Source organism: Erpetoichthys calabaricus, chromosome 12 (assembly GCF_900747795.2).
Source record: "Erpetoichthys calabaricus chromosome 12, fErpCal1.3, whole genome shotgun sequence".
Classification (NCBI taxonomy): domain Eukaryota; kingdom Metazoa; phylum Chordata; class Cladistia; order Polypteriformes; family Polypteridae; genus Erpetoichthys; species Erpetoichthys calabaricus.
In genome coordinates, this window is record NC_041405.2 from 64,391,277 (window position 1) to 64,407,706 (window position 16,430).

The window sequence follows — 16,430 nt, forward strand, 5'->3', positions numbered from 1 at the left end:
CAGTATGTGCAGGTTTTTGTTCCAACCCAGTTCCTTAACGAGAACTCAATTATTGCTGATGAAGCACATATTGCTTAAGTGACATTTTAATGCTTCATTTTAGTGGTCTCGCTTGTTAAGGTTCTCCAACCTTAATTGCTTATTTCAATCTTAAACTGCTGCATTCAGTGTTTTAATTGCTCCTTATTAGCAATAAGATGTAAAACAGGGGTAGGCAATGTCGGCCCTGGTGAGCCGCAGTGGCTACAGGTTTTCATTCAACCCAATTGCTTAATTAGAAACCAATCATTGCCAATCTCAGACCTTATTTAATTTTATGGCTTGTTAGTCTGTGCAATGTAAGGCTTTTATATCGTAGATTTTTTTCCTTTCCAAGGATATCATCCAAATGATTTGAAGCCTAAAACAGATCATTTTCAGTCTGTCACATTTTTCTATTAAGTGTTTTATTAAATCAAACCGTGCATGATGAACACACACAGATGTAATTGGAAAAAAGCTAGCTGGAGAACTGCTGGCTGCTTTGTCTTTTACATCTTATTGCTAATAAGGAGCAATTAAAACACTGAATGCAGCAGTTTAAGATTGAAATAAGCAATTAAGGTTGGAGAACCTTAACAAGCGAGACCACTAAAATGAAGCATTAAAATGTCACTTAAGCAATATGTGCTTCATCAGCAATAATTGAGTTCTCGTTAAGGAACTGGGTTGGAACAAAAACCTGCACATACTGTGGCACTCCAGGACCGACGTTGCCTACCCCTGGTCTAGCCTGTAGAGGTCTGTGTGTCCCTCCATGGATATGCCTCCCCAGACCATCAATGATCCACCACCAAACTGGTCATGCTGAACGATGTTACAGGCAGCATAACATTCTTCACGGCTTCTCCAGACCCTTTCACGTCTATCACATGTGCTCAGGTGAACCTTCTCTCATCTGTGAAAAGCACAGGGTGCCAGTGGTGGACCTGCCAATTCTGGTATTCTATGGCAAATGCCAATTGAGCTCCACGGTGCCAGGCAGTGAGCATAAGGCCCACTAGAGGACATCGGGCCCTAAGGCCACCCTCATGAAGTCTGTTTTTGATTATTTGGTCAGAGACATTCACACCAGTGGCCTGCTGGAGGTCATTTTGTAGGGCTATGGCAGTGCTCATCCTGTTCCTCCTTGCCCAAAAGAGCAGATACTGGTCCTGCTGATGAGTTAAGGACCTTCTACTCTCCTAGAGTAACTGCCTGTCTCCTGGAATCTCCTCCATGCCTTTGAGACTGTGCTGGGAGACAGAGCAAAACTTCTGGCAATGGCACGTATTGATGTGCCATCCTGGAGAAGTTGGACTACCTGTGTTACCTCTGTAGAGTCCAGGTATCGCCTTATCCTTTTACAGGTCCAAATACTTATTGAGCAGGTGCAAACAGGATCACGGAGCAAAGTTGGTTCTATTATGTACTCAATACACAGGATCGAGAAAGTATTCAGACCCTTTCACTTTCTACAAACTTTATTGTGCTGTAGATTTTATTTTAAATTAATAAATTTGCCAGTTGTGACCATCATCCTACACTCAATAACCCATAATGACAAAATGACAAGATGTTGTCAGAAATGTTTGCAAATCTATTAAAAATTTAAAACTGAAAACTCTCATTTATATAAGTACTCTGACCCTTTGCTGTGGCACTCCTAGTTGTGGTCAGATGCATCCTGTTTGCTTTCATTATCTTTGAAATGTGTCTAGAACTTTTTTGGAGTCCATCTGTGGCAAACTGAATTGATTAGACATAGTTTAGAATGGCATACATCTGTGTATATAAGGTCCCACAATTCACAATGCATGTCAGTCCTCTCCGTTGACCTTAAGGATGGATTTGTGGTGAGGTATACACCAGGGCAAAGGGATTAAACCATTTCTAAAGTTTTGAGTTTTACCAGGAACACAGTGACCTCAGCAATTGTGAAATGGTAAAAGTTCTTAACCATCTGGATTCTTCCTACAGTCTGGCCAAATTGAGTAAGCAGGGAAAAAAGGGTCTAAATCAGGATGGTGCCTAAGAACTAAATGGTCACAATATCAGAGTTTCAGAAGTCCTCTGCTGAGATGTGAAAACCTCCCAGAAGGACGCCCATCTCAGCAGCACTCCATTGCTCAGGTAAAATGCACTCTTTAGTAAACAGAATGTGACACTCCACTCAGAGTTTTCCAAACCAAATTTAATGGACTCAGAGCATGAGTAAAAAGATTTTCTGGTGTGATGACACAAAAATGTAACTATATAGGCAGAACTCCAATCACTATGGCTGGTGAAGACCAGGCATTTACTTAATACCTAAGCTACAGTGAAGCAGGGTGTTTGTAGCATCACATGATATCTATGTTTCACAGTGGCAGGGACAGGAAAACTGGGCAGAATTGAGGGAACCATAAATGCAGCCAAATACAGAGAGGTCCTTGAGGAAACACACTGCCCCAGAGTGCACACAACCTCAGACTGGAGTGATGGTTCACCACAACAGATGTTTCAATACAACAATGATCTGAAGCACACAGCCAAGACAACGCTTGTGTTCCTTTGGGACAAGTCTCGTCCAAAGCTTAGGCTTAAACCCCATACACATTTGTGGAGAGACCTGAAGGTGGCACTTTATCAACACTACTCATCTGGTCTAACGGAGCTTCAAAGGATCTGCTAAGAAGAATTGGATAAACTACCCAAATCCAGGTGTGGAGAGCTTATAGAGACATAACCAAGAAGAAGTAAAGCTGTTACTGCTGCCAAAGGGGCTTGTACAAAGTAATTTTGAAATAAATCTGTAACACAATAAATGATCTAAAATGAATATTTTAGAAGCAGCTAATTATAGGGATTTTCCAACTTGTTTCTTTGGAAAAAGAGATTGGATATCTAAAAGTAAATCACTTATGGTCACTGGTTTAAATAAATTTAGTGGATAACATACTGCTTATGAGCAAGTCCTCTGTTTAAGGTATTTTGTGGTTTGTACCTTGACGTTTTCTTGATCTGCCTATCTTGTTGACTGCGATGGTGCAGGTCAGCTCCATCTCCCCTTCCATTCTGGGAGCCTCTTGAACCCGACACCGTCAGTACCGTAACTGAGATGAGCCAACAGATGAGTACAAATACACACATTTCAAGGGGATGGTGAAAAAAAGTGCAAAAGTGCTTTTATTATAAGGAAGAAAAAAAATCAAAACAGTGTCCCCCAGGTTCAATACTTAAATGTCATCAATAAATGAATAAAAAATGGTGAAATCCAAGAGTTAAAATACACTATAAAAACAAGGAACGTAAAATAACATTCATCGGGTCCTTAAAACACAAACAGACAAGCCCAGCACAACAGCCACAGTCTTCTTCACCCGACCCCTGTCTTAGCTGCCCTCAAGGCTCTGACCAGACCATCTGAGGTCAGTCCTCCTCCCGTCATCCTTCACGCACCCACAGTAGTACCTCAGATCCCTTCTGCGAACTCCACCATGCTCTCACCCACTCTACATAAACAATCAGTGGGGAGAACCAGCCCCTGGAATGCCTTTCTCCCACTACACATTTACACACTCTCTCACCCGCTTACAGCCTGCACCTACACAAGGGGAATCACATTTATTTAAAATCGGCATTGTGCCATGGACCACAAGTCACATTGACAACAGAAATGATTTCATATTTTTGAAGTTAAACTTGTTATTTTTTCCTTTCTAGGTATGTTTACATTGCTCTAGATATGTTTATAAACAGATTATCTTTTACCCTGGCAGTACTGGCAGCAAATCGGGAATCAGTGCTAAACATTGCAGCAGACCATCACAGGGCACACTCATATATGAACAGTAACTCATATAAGGAAAATTTTGAGTTGTCAATAAATCTAACTACCGTGACTTTATGATATGGGTGGAAATAAAATATGGAGAAAACCCCCTGTAAATAGTGAGAATGTTCAGTTCTGCATTTTAATTTAATACTTTGCCATTCCAAAGGAAGAATAAAAAGTATCAAAACAGACAATTTAGGAAAAAATCCCTGCTCATTTTTTAGACCTTTCTTCATAGTTTGTTACGTTGTCTTTCTAGAGAAGTGGTTTCTCTACTCAATTTCAAAGCAAAATGGCCCCTCATATGTGTCATGCCTTTAGCACTATCTCTCTTTCTTTTTCTAAATATGTTTAGCCAGTTTACTCTTCGTCAGTGAAATTTTGCAGCAACTCACCTCTTAACGATTGACAAACCAACAGAAGGATTCTCTTCTCAGTCAAAACCCACAGTCACATCTGGGCAGCCTTCTGTATCTATCTGTATCTGTGTCAGGAACCAGGCCAATGAAGGGCTACCAACCTGCTATTACCTTGGGTAAGACATTACTGACACTCTTTCTAAGGGGTATATGTGTATAATTAACCTTCGTGGCCACCTCTGCACTAGTTAAAGGTCTACACATGCTGACAGCGTTGTCTCTTTCTGAAACTGGATCTTGCATGAAAACACACAAACTCTTTGGTACACTGGTGCTATTTATGTTCCTGGCAATCATTTGTCACATGGGAATCCCTGTACAATATGTAAATAAAATGTTTGTGAATGATTTTTTTTTGTTTTGGCAAACATGAACACAAGAAGCCAAACTCTTTTCAATAGTCAGTAAGCCATGAGAAATCTCTTGTTACTCCTAAGTGCATGATTTTTTTTACCACTTTTTGTATGTATCTGTTTTTCTTATTTATTTTGTATTATGCTCCATTGTGTTTTCTTCAAAATTAGTAAAAACGTAAGAGGTCCAGCTTTTTTTCCTTTGTTTTTAAGAAGTAAAATAAATGTCTGTGTAACCAGATATTTTCTTTGAGGTATTATGAGTTCAATTTCTTTCAAGTTAACAAGCATGAAGTGGTTACATAGATTGGCAGTAAACATTTTAATTGAATTCCTTGCCTCTTCTATGCTTTGATATCTGTGAGAGAATGCAATCTTGTCCTCTACAAATGTTTCACTTAACATGCTTAACATACTGTCTAAAACATTAACACCAGAGTCCAGACTTCTAATTGAAAATATCCTAATATGACTCCTGCTGCACTGGGAATGAAATTTTGTTAATGAAAAATGTAATCTGATCAGAAGCATTGCATCATTGGCATCATTCAAACCACTTTTATATTAAAGAGTAGCATATTAAAAATATGTTCATTTGCATTTATTTCTTTATTTATTGTACAATTTCTGACAAAAGCTGGCATCATCCTGACATTAATTTCCCATGAACAGTCAACAAAAAACAAAATGTTGTATACTGCCAAATGACTCAAAGAATTGTGCCAATGGATATCTAAAAAACTTACTGTTGTATTTTATCAGTCCAAGAACACAATATTTGTCTCCGAGAACATTTTTAGCAGTACCAGGTGTTTTTTTGTTATTTTCCAAGTATAGATGTACTCAACAATATAGCCATATAACTAACCTTCCCATAGCATGTCCAATTAGACACACAGCACAACACTGAACACATTATAATGATGACAAAGTTTACTTAACTTCCTGGGCAGTTAAATGTAATTCACTTTGAAGCTGTTACTGCCAGAGTCATCTACTGATTAAAATTGCCGTTGTTATTTTATAATTATTTTCTGATTTTTTCACTCCTTTTTTAGGATTCTTTCATTTTCTCATCTTTTTAGCTTTGTGTTCACATCACACTTTGTTTTCAGGGATATTTCAGTGTTGCAGCATAGTCACTGTGTATGTGTCAATTAATGATCAGACACCATCTCATTTAAGAGTGAGGAGTTGCAGGCATTCAATTGACCACTGTTAGTCTTAGAAAAGGAAAGTCAAGCATCAGGGAAAATTTTGCGGTACCAGGAGAAGAGAGTGTGCTTCAAAAGCTACTAACACAAAAATACCAATTGCCAGAGTCTAAAACATTCACCAAAAATCGGAACCCTTCTCCATGATCATTGATCATTAAGTTCGAAATGGAAAACAAAAAATGTGTTGTGCAAGAGAGAAATAAAAGATTCTCTACGAGAACAAATAGACCTTTTTGACATATGTTTCTTTGTTGACCACTAAGAGTGTTATGTTTTAAAGTATTAGGCAGTGACTGCATCTGCTAAGCTTTCAATATATCCAGCTGGACCAGAGGATGTAATTAGAGGATGCACTCACATTTTTAATTAACCTGAGAAAGCGGAAAAGGCCTTGAAATCATTCCTTATAAATATCTTTCAATTCTGAATAAGCTGTGATTGAGGGCTACATAAAGGCAAGATTAATAGACAGATAGAAGGAAAAAATGGCACTGCTCTGTCAAAAGGAAAATGTAAGACATGGTTAAGCCTAGTTAAAGTGTAGCTGAAACTTTAATGATTATTATATGCAATATGTTTTATGTAATAAATGTCTTATATCTCATCTATTTAATTGTTCTCATGTATATTGTCATTTTGCATGCTTAAAGTTTTTTATATTTCAGTTTATCTTTTGCTTTGTTTCTTCTTTTTTCTTAATTTTCTTTATTATTTTACTATCACTATTACTTTACTAGCTTCACTTTTATTTCCTTACTTTTATTATTGTAACTTTTAGTGTCTTATTCTGCTTCCTACTTTTATTACTAATACTTTTCTACCATTTGCTAATATTCTTATGCCTAATATCACTGTAATTGTGGCAATACTTAATGCATGTTCTTACAATTATCTTTTTCTATTTCTCTTCTTTTACCACTTCTAATGATTGTAGAGCACTCTGATTTACTACCACTTGGCAATCCATTACAGTACTATTGTTGTTTTTTGTAATGTATTGTAGAATGTTATACTTAGATGAGTTTTTATTATTAATCATTAAATACCATTTAGATATCATTGTAGACATCTGAACATTTAGGAGTGATTTATCAAAATTACAGTGCCAAGCAAATGGGCATCCAATGAACAGAAGATAACTGACTCCATTATCTGGACTTTGCAGATGATATGGTCCTGCTAGCCAAAGCATAGTCGGCTCTCTAGAATATAACAATGCAGCTTGAAGAACAGGTGGGAAAAACTGGCCTCTGGACAGCAACAAAACAAAAGCAATGAGCATAAACCAAGCCACAAAACTACACATCACCATGGGAAGACAGACTGTGGAAGAGGTCACTAAATTCACCTTCTTGGGGAGCACCATGAATGGAAATGGTGGTGAGGACAAGGACGTGCTAAGGTGGATTGGCCAGGTGGCGGCGAATTCGACTCTATAACAGCATTGTGGTGCCAACAGCTATATATGCTAGCAAGACATGGAGAGAGATGAAAAGGAATGCATCGACATATTTCACCAAAGATGCCAACAAAGGATACTTGCCATTACAGTCTGCAATCATATTACCAACAAGGAACTGCTACAGAGGTGTGACCTGCCGACTGTGCCTTGCAGGTCATGTGTTCCAGCTACGAGACCACCTAATCCCCAAAGACTGCAATGAATTGGAATCCCAGAAATGGGAAGAGAAAGCAAGGACATGCATTTAAGACCTGATGAGCAACCTTCCAAGAAGATGTCAAAGCCGTCAATATCAAGTGGGAAGATGCTCCAAATATCATGACTGACTGAAGACAATGGAAACAACTTGCTACACAATGCACCAGATGGAGGAACTAAACTAAAAAAACTAAACTAACTAATCAGCAATGCTGACACATTGGATTTATTAGGTCTGTTTACTTGGTTGAAAATTAAGTATATGTTGATATTTTAGAAACTTTTTAGTTTATTGTGGCCAGGTGGAATGTGTGTGTTTTAAATTTACCTTACTTTATACCATGTCAGAGGACATGTAATCTGAAATGTTAGCCTTGTATTGGGAAGACAAGTTGGAAGGTGGAGATGAAAGGTTCATGTACCTTATGATATACCCATACTGGTATTTTGAGACATCACTTGTTGCTGGATTCAGCGTTTGAATCTTTTGTAAAGTTCAAAGAAGACAAGAAGCAATCAGAAATTATTTTGAAATGTCAGTTTTGTAAAAAGATGATTTTCTTTTTCTTTGAAGAGAAGTGAACTCTAAAACAAAAACAATATATAATATTGATTAATCATTAAATTTTATGACTAAAAGACTCTCAGTTCAGTGAAGTCAGACACTGTCCTCCTGTAAGTATGGATGGACCACTCAGCACTAATGTATCAAAGTGAAGCTTTCAAAGTGTGTTTCAAATAGGCATTCACATTCTCATTAAGCAGGAAAGCCACAGTATGCGACAATATATCATTTGCTCCCTTACATTTAGAAACTTAATAAGATAACTTTTCTAATGGGGATCTCCTTTGGCTTGATTGGCAAAATATCTAATCCTGTGCACTCTTTGAGGACCTGGGGCCTCATGTATAAACGGTGCGTACGCACAGAAATGTTGCGTACGAACGTTTCCACGCTCAAATTGCGATGTATAAAACTTAAACTTGGCGTAAAGCCATGCACATTTCCACGGTACCTCATACCCTGGCGTACGCAATTTCTCCGCTCGGTTTTGCAGACTGGCAGCATCCAGCGTCAATGCAGTGCTACTGTTCCTGTGTGGTCACCCTTTCTTTCTTAGATCCACATTTCTGTTGCAACTTTATAAATACACTGAAACTAACTGCACATTGTTTATTAGTGTAATGCATCTAATTGTAATTAACCTGCAGAAATATAATGGTCCAGGGAATAGCCATAGTATTCCAAATACCATAACTGCTTTAGCGTTGTGACTCTCAATGCATCCTCTTCTACTTTCAGCTGCTCCCGTTAAGGGTTGCCACAGCAGATCATCTTTTTCCATATTACTCTCACTGCACCACTCGGAGTATTTATATCACTGTATCTGAGTGGGGAATCACAGCAGCAGCTAATTGGAAAGAGAATTATCGGTATACAGCATGAAGCAGACGCTGCCTGAGCCACGGCAAAACGTTTCAGAGACTTTCCTGTATAGACTTCACGGTTTAGAAAAAGTTTCATCCCAAGAACTATAAACTCACTCAATCAGTCCATCAAGTGCTCCTTGTAGAACTGTTTGTACTTATAATTACAATTACCTCACTGTAAACTTGCAATACAGTTATAATATTGCACAACCTGCGCCACTTTATAAAGCGCGTATTTACATATGATGACGATGTCATTTTTAAGATGAAATGCAGCAAAATATGATGATTATATTATACAGATAAAACTTTAACTTCATTTAAATAATATGTATTGTTAATAATTAAACATGTGAGGACACGGTGCCGCAGTGCTAGCTAGTTCAGGGATTGTTCCTGCATTGCGTTGTATTCTTGCTGATGCTGACACGACACTGGAAGGATAGACGGATAGAATAATTAAACATGTACTATGAAGATATTTCAATGTTCCTTAAAAGTTTTGAAGAATCGGCGTTCTAAGCTTGGCTTCACGTCTATTACAGAGCTGATTGTGTGGCGATTGGGGAGAAAGAAAAGTAAGGACAGGAATTGGAGGTTAGTACGTTTGAAAGAGACAGTACTTCTGTAATAAATTATTTCATCGAAGGTCGCGCATGGCGCAGCAAGCCTCTTGCTTGAGACATGAACAAGCACTGCACCACCGTGTTCCCATGTTTAATAACATGCTTTCATTCCTATCATCATGAAAAAGATATCACGTATACATCTCAGTTTTTTAATTATTCAGAGAGCTGTAATATCACAAATGTAATGGATTATGTGTCCTGTCGGAGAAAGAGAAAGCCCGTTTAAGAAGCAGGTAGTGATTCACACACAGAGCACATAGAAGATCAAATACAGAACAAAGTATTTAACGTGCTACTTTAGTTACAATGGGATTTGAGAAACTAGTAAATTAAACGATTTTAAGATGAAGTTTATGATGTTCTACTTTAGTGGCAAAATAAACTACGTGATTAAAGTGGAAATTTCGAGATTAAAGTTGACATTTCGTGCTTTTTTCCCACTGTGTTCCTATTTTTTTTGTCTGTTCCCTAATAAGCTTTCATATGACACTCAGACAGTGGGCTACGACTCGCCTTTTCACGGCGACTTTGATATGTGACTTCTTTTTTATTTTGGGCACTGTGCGACTTTGTGAACTTGAGCTTTCAAGTTTCTTCCTTTTGTTGATTATTCCACTGTTTAAACCAACAAATAGTAAGTTTCTCCTTTGCCTCCACTTGGTATTCGCTGAAATTCTTATATTTCCCCATGTGCTTTTCCCATTGTCTTTTCACAGAAGGCTATTTATATTGTTTTTCATATTCAAAGAGGCGTAATTCTGGGGGGAGTTGGGGCGGGACAGAAGGCGCGTGCACGTGCGTTACTTTTCACGCTGATCGGGATTTATGTAGCGGAAGAACGTGGAAGTTTGCGTACATACAGATTCCTGCATCTGGATTTTTCTGTGCATACGCACATTCCCGCTTTTGTGCTTACGCCATTTTATAGTGTGAATTGTACGCACGGTGTTATACATGAGGCCCCTGAATTTGAGTGTTTGGAGTTTTGCAGGCATGATGCCCAAAGGGAGTGTTACACAAAATAAGTTAATCTGGTTGCATGACATTTTTTTATAAGCTAAGTTGACAGAAAATTTTGAGAGATACTATGAAAGGTTTATACAAGGCACATTGATATCTGGTGTGGAATAATTTCCACTTACAATTCCCATCAAACTAAGCTGCAAAATTTGCAAAGGTAAGCTTTTTGTTTCTCAAAAGTAATCTACTTGTAACACATTTTTTTTCAATCTCTGCAAGTTAGAAATTTTGGCCATTGTTTCTAATTTTTCATTAATATCTTAGATTGAATCTGTATTGTCTAGTATTCATGAAGATAGAGGTAGTATTTTCAGACTTTGCCAATTAAGTTTAAACAGTGAGACCCTACTGCTATGATTTTGGTTCCACAAAACAGCAAAGGTGTGAGGCCTCTAAAAAGGCCACAAATTAGATCTAACACAAGGCAAGCATGACCCAGAAAAATGGGAGGCTAATGTCCCAATTAGACCTCAAACAGGAAATAAATCTAAAAGTTAAAAAAAAAAGAAAAGAAAAAAATATCTCATGAAAATGTAATACCAGGAGGAGAACTTTGAAACTCTAGTTGGAGCAGAGACAATATAAAAATTAAGATCTGCTTACAAAAAATAAAAGACAGGAAAATGTAATCAAAAGTGCAACAAAAAAATTTGCCTAAAAATGACAATCTACATTAACCAGGTCTCAATACTTAAATCACAAGTCAAAATCATTGACCAGAGCAAACCATTGACAAAAAGCTAGTAAACACAAATAATATAGTTGTAAAAAGGACTCAAAAATGATACTTGAGTAAAAGTCAAAGTACTTTATTTTTAAACAACACTCAAACTGTATCTTTGCTACAGAAATTCACTACAGATTAATAAATCATACAAATGCAATCCTGACTTTGATCAGTACATAACTGCAAGAAGTGGAACGGTGATGACCTAAAATGTGGTACAAGCGGGTGTGGATTATTAAGATATCCAGCAGCAGGAGGTGAGGTATTCCTACTCCAGAGAGAAGAAACATTAAATAAAATGCAAAAATAAGAATTAAAAAAATTAATTTAACACTTCACAACCTTATCACATGAACAGACACACAATATAAAAAACAATGAAAATCAACACAGATTGGATTTATCATACTTCACTGAAGTAAAGATGAATTTTAGAAAAGCAATTATTACATTAAATAGTAATACAACCGTTTCAGAATTGTTGTTTATCTTTAACAAGAATTATCTTAAGAAAGCAGTGATCTCCTTTGCTTAATTTGGTGCTCAATTTTATGTTTAAATAACCCGCTTGTGCACTCATGTAAACTATAGAATTAACCACACTTAAACTCAAGGCATATTATTAACTCTCCAGCATAATCCAATGTACACCAGTTGTTTTTCTCATAATATATATTGATATGTTAATGCACTCCTATAGATAATTTAACATTTTCCTACACATATAAGCATGAAATCAACTTGCTTTTATATTACACTACAACATAAGTGTATTACAACACTGCAATAACTTAGCTTCAATACAGCATAATAAAATGCCAATTATGACTCTGACAGTCAATGTTTTACTGAAGAATGCTCTGGACATGGGTCAGTTCTCTTAAATTTAAATGCTTTTTCAAGAATCACGTAAAGGACAAATAAAATGGACAGCTCAGGGTAAATAAAACTCACACTTTGCAGTTCATTGGAAGACATATAACAGAATAACAGAATTGCATTAATTAGTAATTTACCAAGACAAAATATATCTCTACTTAAAGCTTACCCTAGCACACAAAACTAGAACCTTCACTTGTGACATGGCGCCCTCCATGGCAGATGTGTTTGCTCGCTCCACTCCATGATGTTTTTTGTTTTGTTTTGTGTTTTCGTTTTTCGCCTTCTCTACAGCGCACAAATGCTTTGCACTACTATCATACAGCAGAAAGGCATTGCTGGACATTGCTAACTCACACAGTCCCCTGGAATTTACCGGTTTTATACCATCGTAGCTACAGTTAATTGTTCGCTCCCGCAGCCAACACCATAACCACACCCAGGAAGACCCCGTAGCACCGAGCTCGAGTGACCAAGCTGACCCCAGGAGAATGCTTCAGAGATGGCGACGCAAGCGAGGCAAGAGGGGAGGGCTCCATGCTAGGCTGAAAGCCTGCGCTAGCCGACCACCACTACCCAGCCTCTTGCTAGCCAACATGCAGTCTCTGGAAAACAAACTGGTTGAGCTAAGAGCCAGGATTACAGTGCAGAGGAAAATAAGAGAGTGCTGCGCTCTAATTTTCACCGAGACCTGGCTTTCGTACAAAGTCCCAGAATGCTATGGACTCACTCCGTGCACCGAGGAGACCGCACCGCAGCCTCCAGTAAGGCTAAAGGGGGTGTGGGGTGTGTGTGTGTGTGTGTGTGTGTTTATTAACAACTTGTGGTGTGGAGACATACGGACTGTTTATAGATAGATAGATAGATAGATAGATAGATAGATAGATAGATAGATAGATAGATAGATAGATAGATAGATAGATAGATAGATAGATAGATAGATACTTTATTAATCCCAAGGGGAAATTCACATATTCCAGCAGCAGCATACTGATACAAAAAAAAAAAAAAAAAAAACAATATTAAATTAAAGAGTAATAAAAATGTAGGTAAAAACAGACAATAACTTTGAATAATGTTAACGTTTACCCCCCGGGTGGAATTGAGGAGTCGCATAGTTTGGGGGAGGAACGATCTCCTCAGCCTGTCAGTGGAGCAGGACAGTGACAGCAGTCTGTCGCTGAAGCTGCTCCTATGTCTGGAGATGATACTATTCAGTGGATGCAGTGGATTCTCCATGATTGACAGGAGCCTGCTGAGCGCCCGTCACTCTGCCACAGATTATAAGCACTGCGCAAAAGATAGGGAGTTACTGCTGAAATGCTGACCCTATTATCTACCGAACGAATTTACTGCTATGTTTTTGGCCGCTGTTTACATCCCCCTACAAGCTAACTCTACGGCAGCTCTCGGCAAACTCCATGACGTCATCAGCGCCTTAGAGATGGCTCATCCTGATACTGTTTTTACAGCAGCTGGCGACTTTAATCAGTGCAATTTACGGACTGTACTCCCTAAATACCACCAACATGTGAACATTCCCACCCGTGAGAAGAACACACTGGATCATGTTTACAGCAACATATGCGGTGCATACAGGGCTGCACCCCACCGGACAATCGGATCACATCTCTCTGTTCCTGTACCCAGCCTACAGACAAAGGCTGAAACAGACAAACCCTATCATAAAGCAAGTTAAACTTTGGGACCCCAGAGACTGAGAGCACCCTGTAGGACTGTTTTTTCTCAGACAGACTGGGATGTGTTTTGGGTTGCAGCCACTCTGGAGGGCTCTTCTATCAGCATATAGGACTATGCTGAGTACGTGACTGGGTACATTAGCACCTGTATTGACAACATTGTGCCCACAACACCAGTAGAGGAAGTTCCCCAACCAAAAGCCCTGGATAAACAGTCAGGTATGTCACATGCTGCGTGCCCGCTCTCTTGCATTTAGATCAGGCACTGAGACGGATACAAAGCTGCGAAGTACGGACTTAGAAAAGCCATCACAGCAGTCAAGAGGCAGTACAGAGAGAAGCTGGTGGGTTTCTATTCTACTGCTGACTCTGGAAGTATGTGGCAGGGCCTACAGCACATCACAGACTACAGGACCACCACCAGCACAATCAGCTCCACAGACAGTCTGCCGGATGATCTCAACACTTTCTACACCCATTTTGAGACATCCAGCAACAGCACAGAGTGGAGGCCCACACACACCTGGACCACCCAACCCCCTTCCCTTCCCTCAATGGTCTCTTAAGGTCAGATACACAAAGCACTAAGGAAAATCAACCCCTGTAAGGCAGTAGGACCAGACAACATCCCTGGGCGGGCTCTCAAAGCATGTGCCAACGAGCTGGCTGATGTTCTCTCCTCCATCTTCAACTTTTCCCTCAGTCAGAGCATCGTTCTGTCCTGCTTTAAGACTACGATCATTGTCCCCCTTTCTAAAAAAAGCCCACCCACCTGCCTAAATGATTACAGGCTTATAGCACTCACTCCAATCATCATGAAGTGTTTTGAGAGAGTGGTGCTGGCCCACATTCAGAGCAGCATACCGGACACTCTGGATCCCCTGCAGTATATCTACCGGCCCAACAGGTCCACCTCAGATGCCATCGCAGCCACACTACATTATTCCCTCTTCCATCTGGAGAACAAAGACTCCTACATCAGGATGCTCTTTGTTGACTACAGCTCCGCCTTTAACACGGTTATCCCCCATAAACTCACCCATAAACTGTCTGCACTCGGCCTGCACCCCACCCTCTGTAACTGGCTCCTAGACTTTCTGACTGGCAGGCTCCAGTCTGTCAGGATTGGTAATAGGATTTCAGCCGCCATTATCACAAACACAGGCACCCCACAGGGATGCGTCCTTAGCCCATCCTCTACACTCTGTTCACCCATGACTGTGTCGCCTCCCACAAAGATAACATCATCCTAAAGTTCGCAGACAACACCGCAGTGATAGGACGCATAACTGTTGGGGATGAGGCAGCCCACAGGAGGAAGATGGACAGTCTGGCGTCATGGTGTGAGGACAACAACTTCACCCTCAATACAGACAAGACGAAGGAGATGATAGTGGGCATGAGGAAGGAGAGGAGACCTCACCGGCCACTGTTCATCTGAGGACTTGAAGTGGAGAGGGTGAGCAGCATTAAATACCTGGGTGTCTACATCAGTGAGGACCTCACTTGGACACTTAACACCACACAGTTGGTCAAGAGGGCTCAACAGCGGCTGTACTTTCTGAGGAGGCTGAGGAAGTTTGGTATGTCGACTAAGATCCTCAGCAACTCTTACAGCTGCATTGTTGACAGCATCTTGACCAGCTGCATCACCGTGTGGTACGGCAACACTACTGCTATGGACTGCAAATGCCTGCAGAGAGTGGTAAAGACAGCTGAGAAGATAACCAGGACCCCACTGCCCTCTCTGCAGAGCATCTACAACTGCATTGTATTGTATTGCATTGTATAACCATTGAGTTGAATGTCAGCATGAGCAGGATCAAAACAGCTTGTCATGATCAGGGTGGAAAAGACGAAGTGCAGCCATTAGTATGAATAGCCACATGAATGCAGATGGGGGAGTGCCAGACAGGTGCTAAGAGGTTTCTCAACTTTGTGTCAAGTTCTGACAGCATGTGGAATGAACAGACCTAAACTGGTAGAACATGACTATAATTTCAAGGAAATGAAGGGAAGAACAAAAACAGGATCTTGCAGAAAAGTAACATTAAGTTCAATGGAAAGCCTGAGTGATAGATTGATGGGTGTTAAGTGAAATTTTCTTATTAGTCTAAACTCACTGCATCTAAGATGATGCCAGTTAGATCATATGATCAGCTGATTTTCTTAAAGTACTAAACTCTTTTGTTAACTTTATTATCCATTCAAGGTAGTTTCTACTGAAACAAAGTATGCAATATGAGATGGACTGTTCTATAATCCTTATCCTGATTGGTGTAAAATGATGAAATGTGAGTTATAAAACTATGTTAGGCAAAATATCTTTTTCTATTTAGACACAGGGCTCCCAATTAATAGTTGGAATTGTCATAGCAAACTGAGGTGTTCATATGTCAGTGCTCCTTCAGATCTGTTGAATAAAGGATACCCAATGGTATAATGACAGGAGGATCTCAGTTGTTATTTAAAAGAAAATTCATAACATGGGCATTCAATCAGCTCCAAATCATCCAAAGCTTAAAAGCCAAATTATATATTTCAATGTCTGGCAAAGACA